The following is a 9229-nucleotide window of genomic DNA, read 5'->3' on the forward strand; positions in this document are numbered from 1 at the left end:
AACCAAAGATTTCACCTTCTCTGAGATTCGAACCTGAGACCTCCAGGGTTTTCTGGAGTTTATGTCAACACCTTGGAACCACTTGAGCTACCAACTGTTGACATGTAAGTGCATTATTAATTGTTAATATTACTTCATACATTGTTGTTACCTTTCCATATTCGTCAAGCTTTTTCATCTAATTAATATGAAATTTAAGTAGATAGCTAACACATTAATAAATACGTGAAATTCTACACGATCTTAAGGGAGATAAATTTTTTTGACAATTAGATAATGAGAATGTAAGTGATTAAGGTTATGATTTTTTTTTCCTGTATTTTATTTCCATTTGTTTTTCTTGTTTTGAGGCTCAATGTGCATAAACGAGAATAATAATTAATGGGTTAAGGGAATTGTCACCTATTATCTACTTCGAAAAAATAGTAATCGTTGAACCGTAGTTAAAACCCATCCATACCTTGATAGACTTGTATTTCTATTAAATCATTTGAAGTATAAGTCTGTAACATACATTTCCACCCACTAGATTATTCTTTATGATTGTACTATATACTATCTTGAATTATTTTACATTTTGAAACTTAATTTGTGTGTAAAGGATATAACGATGTGAGCAATGTTAGAATTGTGGATATAATGTTGTTAATTGGATGTTTATATGTTAGACTTTTCTATCTATACATGATTACTCAATATTGTAGATAAAACAAATTCTAGAGACTTAAATTTTATATATTTCATTCTTGGGTTATCAATCAAATGATAGTGAGTATTTTAGTATATTTGGGAGTTTAACTATGAACTTCTAAATGTGAAGTTCGCTTTGGTTGAGTAGTCACATATATATGTGCCCTACAGAGACTAAGATTCAAATATTACCATTTCTAAAAAAAGTTGTTAACTATTAAACTATTTACTTTCAGTATATTTATTAGGTTATTTCATTGTTAAGATGTAAATTAGATTGATTGTTTTTTTTTCTTATTCAACTCGCATATGTTTGTTTTATGTTTAACTTTCATGTCGAGGATGATGTTTCTTGTTAGAAAAACTACTAGTAGTTTTGTACTGGTATTAAGTATATAATACCATGAGTGGTTCATTTTGTTTCAACATCTTAAACTTTTTATGGGTAGGAGCAGATGCTTCAACTACAACAGTGCAATTTAGAGAGTTCTACACCACGTGGAGAAGATGAGATTATGTGTAAAGTAATGAGTACGAAACCTAAACCACCGTCTAATAAAAGTACACCATCAACAACTTCAAATGGAGTAATCGGAGAATTACGTACTATGGTTGTGATTCAAGATGAAAAGATTCATACTCAGGAAATCAATGTGTACAAAGACAAACTAACACAAATAGAGGACGCCAATGAAGACTTCAGAAGGATGATTAATACTTACAATGTTTTCACCGAAATGAAATAGGGTGTTTACCCGATTTTTCTTAGTAAGAAAATACTTAATCCCTGGAAGTGAAAACTTGAAAAAGCTTGGCTTTAAACAGGGTTTACCCTACTTTGGGATACAAGATCGTTCTTCTCCTTCGGTGGATGTTACCTGTTAGGAGGGCTCTGTTCTTGTAGCTTTGGGGGCCACTCAAATCATTTAATATTATTATAGGTTCATGCATATGTCTGGCTATTCTTCGAATGGTTAATGAATTACCTTGTGAGGTAGCGTCAGATCTGGTCGGAGGTAGACGCCTCAAGACGAGATAGTTGTATCGACGTTGGTATATGGCTCTGCTACAGGACGATGCTCTTATAGTCGCCTTGGTAAGTCATGACATATTCTAAGTGTACCATTTTTTGAGTGGGATTTATTATTCGATGCGTATTGAGATCATAAGCTAGCCCGATGGCCAATGATGATGAAGGGAGAGTTACAAAAGCTCTTTCAGGGGTATTACGTGAATCCATGTCTACACTGCAGTAGTCAACTGTTTGATAAGGCGCCGCCTGCCTACACACTAACAAGGTCGACCGGTTTTTCTTAGTCAAATACTAGGTGACCCGACTGAGGGCGTGTTCAGTCGTGATCTTGGTAAGCTAGAAGAGTTATCTTGCTATATTACCTTGCTTGGTGTGCATATTAATATCTCTGTATATATAGTAACACTTTTAAAATATTGATATACTAAACTAGGGTTAATTCCGTTTTGGCCCCCGATTTGTAACCAACTGGTCGTTTTAACCCCAATAAGTGTCCAACAGTTCGTTTTGACCCCAAGGGCCAAATTTTTGACGAAATTATCCTCGGGGGCCAAAATAGAATTATTTCTGAAAAAAAGGTAAAAACAAAAAAAAGCCACATCACCCCTTTCGTTATCATCCACTTTACCTTATCTCTCCTCCATCACACCACCTCCTCTCCACCTCAGCCTTCTTCTCCGGCAAAAGGTAGCCGACCGGAATAAAAAATTCCGGCCGGCCACCTTTAACAAAAAAATAATTCTCTTTTTCTCTCTTCTTCTTCTTCTTCTTCTTCTTTCTCTCTCTTACTCTTCTTCTTCTTTCTCTCTCTTTTCTTCTTCTTTCTTTCTCTTCTTCTTCTTCTTCTTTACTCTCTCCCTCTCTCTTATTTACCAGTCCAGCGAAGGGGGTCCTCCCCTTCGCCGGACTGGTAAAGAGTGTGAGGGAGCGAGTAAAGAAGAGGAAGAGAGAGAAAGAAGAAGAAGAAAAGAGAGAGAAAGAAGAAGAAGAGAGAGAAAGAGAATTTTTTTTTTTGTTAAAGGTGGCTGGCCGGAGTTTTTTATTCTGCCCGGCAACCTTTCACCGGAGAAGAAGGTGAGGTGGACAGAGGTGATGTAGTAATTATTATATGAGGTGGACAAAGAAAAAGAAAAAAATAAATTACAGAAATACCATGGGGGTAGAATTGGGAGGTTGGAAAAACTTTGGGGCCAATTAGGAAATTTTTGGGGCCAAAACGAACTGCCGGACACTCATGGGGGCTAAAACGGCCAATTGGCCACAAATCGTGGGCCAAAACGGAATTAACCCATTAAACTATTGATGTGTGTGGTGCGGGTAGGATGCCTAGATATCCTACTGAGATGACTTTCGAGTTATCTCACCCCTTCATTTATTTTTTTTCAGGTGATATATACTTAGGTTGATCTAATCCTGCTCGTGAGCAACTTGTGATGTATGATCGATCTGCTTTTGATATTTTGAAGTTATGTAAATTATCACAGAATGGACAGTATATATGTATCACTGTTGTATCTAGTTACACGTGAGATGTTTGGAGTTTGGACTTCGTTGTGTTTTAGTATGAAATTTATGTGAGTATATATATAAATGTTTGACAGATTTTTCAGGTTTGATTGTCTCAACTTACAGAGGAGACTCTGCCAAAATTTATTTTCATTCGTATCCCTTTTAGTACGTTTTCTGTAAATATGATTTCTTATTAAATTTCCGCTTCCTCATTTATTTATCTGAAAACGGAGATAAGTGTGTTGTCTTTGGTTTATTAAGAAACTCTATTTGAGTTAGACTTGGACTTAATTTCTTTTATAAACTGTCTGGCAAACCATGACTCAGAACACGGGGGGGGGGGGGGGGGGGGGGGGGGGGGTCACATAAGGTACTGTCAAGGGGATTGGAGATAGTAAGAGAGTGATTGGTATACCGTTAGAAAGAGATACAGAGAGAGACAAAGAGATAAAGATGAAATTACTTCTTGTTTGGTATCTCTGTTGTTCTAAATCCTAATTACCAACCTTGAAGATATGTAACTCTCCCATACGAGTTGATTCTCTCTGCCAGATTAATGTCCCCTAATTGAAACCCTCACAATTTCGAAATTGAAATTTTTGTCTTCAATGAAACCCTAAACGTTCGAATTTGAAAATCCCAAGCTTAAATTGAAACCCTAAAACCCCCCATCTGAAATTGGAAGATTAATTGAAACTAATGTGAAACCCTAATTTATTTGCAAATTTTTGCTATGATTGGAGATATATTAAAATGCCGCGGCTTTGGGGAATAAAGAATAGTCTCTGAGGAATAAATTATACAGGGAATCCATATTTTATTTAGTCCAACTCACTTGATCAAACATTGTCCCCTAATCTTCGTATTCTTTATCACCTTCACCACCACAAATTCCCACCACTACCATTGCTACCTCTTCTCATCTCTAACTCATTATTGCGCTCTCCCTCTCCCTTGTTGCTTTCGTTTTCTTTCTCTATCTATCTCTCACTGACTATCTCTTTGTCATTCTCACTCTAGATCTCTCTTTCATTGTAGATCACTCTCATTACTTCTCTCGTTGTAAACATATATCTCTGTCTCTCACTATCTATATCTCTCTCACATTCTTTATCTCTCTTTCTCGCAGTCGCTCTCTCCCCCTCCCTCTTTCTCTCTGTTTGGATATATCCCTCCGTAAAAATCACAGAATTCGTGGCCACGAAACATTTTGTGGTCACGAAACGTTTTGTAGCACTATATGGCCAAGGCCACGAAACATTTTGTAGCCACGAAATGGTCAACGCCACAAAATGGTCATGGCCACAACAAGTTTTCTGGCCACGAAATCCTCGAGGAGGGTCTCATGACCAGAAATCCTCTTTGATGTCAGGTTTCGATGAAAGAAACACTTCTTTTTGTCGGAACGGTTTCTGTTTGAGAGAGGAAGAGAATCAATGAGAGATCGATTGAGAAACAATGAGATATTGAGAGGGAAACAATGAGAGCTCGGAGACATATATGGATAGTGAGAGTAAAAGAGAGAGATGGTAAGAGATAGACAATGAGGAATCAAGAGAGAGAGACTACGAGAAGAAGAGGGAAAGAATAAGAGAGAGATGGTGAGAGACATTGGGAGAGGGGGCAAGAAGAGGGAAAGAATATAAAGATTAGGGGGCAATGTTTGATCAAGTCAATTTTTGGCAAAAAAGTGCCCGTAACTCAAGATTTATTGAGTAAATTTTTATTCGCGGGAGAATTTTTTTTATTCCCTAAAGTGGCGGCCTATTGAAACACTTAAAACTCTTATTTACATTAGAAAAATACCCAAATTCTAAAAACACCTCATTTTCCTACTGCGCTGGCAAAGACTTAAAACTCCTATTTACATTTGAAAAGTTTGTTTTCTTTCCCGTCAAAATAAATTGGTTTTGCCATCCAGACAGTTCCTCACATATCAAACGTAGTACCCCAAAGGATATTCCAGTTACAACTTCAGGAATATCTAAAATTCCCGAAGGTATACATTTTTTCTCCATCATTTAACATGTATTTTGAACATAAAAATCTTCAAACGGAATGGATATAACTTGAATCACCAGAAGTACTATAATAGATGGACAATTTTAATTTTGTGCTCCGAATCTAACGTAGACAGGCAAAGTGACATTTATACATAATGTTGAAAGTACTGTCTAATAAAATTTGTAAAAGTTAGGTTTGACTTTTATTTTATGTCCACATTGAATTTTATGTGCACCGTGGTATCACAGAGAGTCTGACCGTTTCATTACAAAAGAAGTACTATCCAAGATTCTTGCTTTGTCCAATAAGAAACAATGAAACAAATGGTTCAGAGCTTTATTGAATTTGGTGGGGATCGAAAATGGAAAATGCACATAAAGGGGATTAGTAAATTCAACTACTAAATAAAGTTAGAAATTAAATCAAATTGGAGCTTTACTGAAGTTTCGTTTGGTGTGAAGTATGTTTTCGCTACTTGATTTAGTGATGTAACAAGGTTGGCAATGTAATTTATCGATTTCTTGAGTCGAGCGAATGGAATATGTCCAAGTTTAGCAATGTAACAAGCTTCACTTCATTATATTGTTGGATTTCTACCTTTAAAATAATTAATAGCATATTTTTTGGAATCTATTACAATTGATTCAAGTTTATTTAGATAGTTTAACTTTTTACTTATACGACTGAAAACAATTAAGAAAATGTCGCACATACTTTTTAACTAGTAGTCTTCAATCTATGGAATGTAAACGTTTAGGAGCACGAACATAAAAATAGGACCCATTTCAGCCTTATATTAATTAAATATAAATTTGAGATATAAAGTTTGCCAATTTGAATGTCCCATGAAGTGAGACCACCACACCATTGCAAAGTAAATGGTCTCAAATCTTTCACTGGAACTATTGTGAGAATTATCTTTCAACATATGGTAGGATTAATACAGTTTGTAATCGAATTTTGAGTTTAAGATGATTCTGGTTCTCTTCTGTCCCGTTCCTTCAATCAAAGAGTAATCCACGTCTTGTGACCAAACTGAAATTTTGCTTTTTTTTCGTTTACAGGCTCGATCATAGAGAGATAGATTTCAAAGAAAGAAGATTACTACTTATATATGGAAGAACCAATCAAAATGCGACGTCATTATGATTAATTGGTTAAAATAATAGTCTTTATCAAAAGGTAATATGAATCCAAATGAAAGTTAATTATTTTTCGTTCTTACATTAACGCAATAAAATCTGTACAGACGTGCGACAACTTATTGTTTTATTGATTCACACACTACAAAATGTTTCCGACACTTACTTTTCTAATTATTCATTGTAGCAAAAAAATCACGTCGCAAAATATTATTTTATGCGTAAAAAAAATTCGATCATCAAAAGTATCATTGCCAACGAGTATCATTTTGTTGCCACTTTTTTGCGACAAAAGGAAAAATTTAGTGACCAAAATAGTGAAAGGTGATGGAAAATATTTACGCTAACTAAATAATACTAATGTAATGATAACTTTTGCGACAAAAATAAAATTTGTGGCAAAATATATTATTAGCAGTAATTTTTTTATTTTGTCCTCAAAAATAGTTTTGTGACAAAGCATTTAGTCATAAATACATTATTTTAGAAACGAAATATGATTTTCTTTCCAAATTACGGTGCCAAGTATTTTTGGGATATGGGAGGAAATATAATTTGTTTTTCTTGATTTCAGCAACGATCTTAGAAACTAAATTTTGAGATGGTCGCACAAAAATTATTATGTTTTTGCTATAATTGGTCACTTCGTCGTTGAATCTCACTTTTAATGAGAGATTCATTATGTCACTAACAAATATTTTACGCGACAAACTATATCTTGTCGTGAAAAAATATTTTATGTCGCAAAAAGAAGTTGTCTTCAAAAATATTATTGCGGATAAAGAATATTTGCTGCTATTTTTTGTTGGGTTTTGGTGTCAACTAGTGTTCTAAGCGGAATTTAAGGCATCTAATATGTTTAACACCAGTCTCTAGGATCACATGCAAGAATTAGTAATGAACTAGAATTGGATAGTTGATTACCTTGATCGCTTTCCTTCAAACTAAATTCGATGCCTTTATCCTGAAGATGAGAGCTTCAATCGTAGCCCCTCTACTTGAGACACCCGAGTAAGTTGACTTGATCTCCCTTCGTTAATGTCATCTAGAACTTTAATGGAAGGTTGAGATACTATTCTTTTTTACTAGATATATATAATGAGAGTTTATTCTCTAAAATCTCTTTCTACTTGATGTTGTAGAGATTGATTTTCTCTTAAGAAAATTCCACACCTTTTTCGTTTTGTAATGGTCCTTATATAGAAACCCCAAAGTTAGAATCATATTCAAACTAGGATTCAATTCACACCATAGCAAAGATAAGACTCAGAAAATCCTTTCTGAGTAGGATTCCTAGATGGAAAAGGGTTCCGCCTAGGGTGTCCTTTGTTCATGGTCGACCAGATCAGCCCCTTGGTGGGATTGGCCTGGCCGGCCCATATTACCCTAGCCGGCCATCACATGACCGACCCCTTTAGCTTGTTTCGGGCCTCCCTTTCGGGCCTGGTTCTTCTTATCTTTGTCTGAATTCTATTTGAACCTTTTGGGCCTGTTTAGTTGGATCTAATCCATCTATTTGCCTAGTTCACTTTAGTCAATTCTCTCTGATCAAGTCACCACTCTTTGGTGTAACCCGTTGTAGGATTTGGTCTATGTTATGTGCGAATTACCGAAGTTATTCGAAGATCGTAGTTGGCTTCTAGCTAAGCATTACGATCCCTAATTCGACCGGACTAAATGATCTTTTGGATAAGTTCATTGTGTTCCTATTTGACAAATTGAGCGTATTGTCATCTTGGTTGAAGGACACTCCTTTGGAATGACATCCCCTTTAGACCAAAAGTACATATTCTTCAGTCTCCCACTTGTACTTAGAACAAGTGCAATGCTCGATTCCCATGTCACTTCGCATCTCATCTGATATGGCACATCTTTCAGACTTTCTTGATCTAGAGAACAACTGTCAAAAACAAATGATTAAGTATTAAACCATTTGAGCGCGGTCACGCATTTTCAGTTACTTCTCTTCAAGTGGCCAAGAGATACTAATCCTAACTGAGTTAGAAGGACATAATACAAACTTGTACTCCCACTTAGCTTCATATCTATCATGCCTCACCCAGTAATCGCTTTTATAACCTCCTTTCATGGTGTCGCGTTTGGCGGTACCAAAATTTGACACTCCTTACATAAGCACTCATGTTATAAGGAATTTCTCCAATCTTGCCTATGAGAGTTCATGACTTTTTCTCATTTGAAAAACTCTCATGGTGGGTTATCTAGTGTACAATACACCAACGTAGTTTACTTGAATACCGATATTTCTATAGCCCAAGAAACATCTCTATCGGGAAGTCTTCTTAAGTCATTGTTGTCTATTTAATGACCTAGACTAGAGACTAAATAGCGAAATAATTCCAAGTTCAGTTAATATGGTTTCATTTATCAGATCACACATCTGATAAACCTATTTGGAGTATTTCATTATTTTGGGTTGTCGTTTAATTACTAAACCAATTTTAAACGACGAGGTAAACTACTTTATTTCTGATAACAAGAGTTCGTAAATTTGAGTCTTCCCGCGTAACTCCTTACACACTCAACTTACTAGTCTAAGCTTTTCTCGTAAAAGTTGAATGTCTAAAACCTTAGTGTGACTTCCACACTTAGTTTATGGTAACAATTTAGTTAATAGACCTAATCCGTGTGAGTTTCGCTGGTTATCATCCTGATTTAAAGGATGATAATCTTTAATATTTTAATACTGAATTAAGGCTTCTCAAGCTTTAATTATTTTCTTTTATTTGTAGAGTTTGCAACAGTCTTTCCATGAAACCTTTCCAGCTTACTGTTCTTCCAAGTCAAGATCGAAATCATAATCTAGAAGTTTGCAACATATGACATTCTTCAA

The sequence above is a fragment of the Eschscholzia californica genome, unplaced genomic scaffold (genome assembly GCF_041429995.1).
Source record: "Eschscholzia californica isolate CP2 unplaced genomic scaffold, dmEscCali1.0.p SCAF_6, whole genome shotgun sequence".
NCBI lineage: Eukaryota > Viridiplantae > Streptophyta > Magnoliopsida > Ranunculales > Papaveraceae > Eschscholzia > Eschscholzia californica.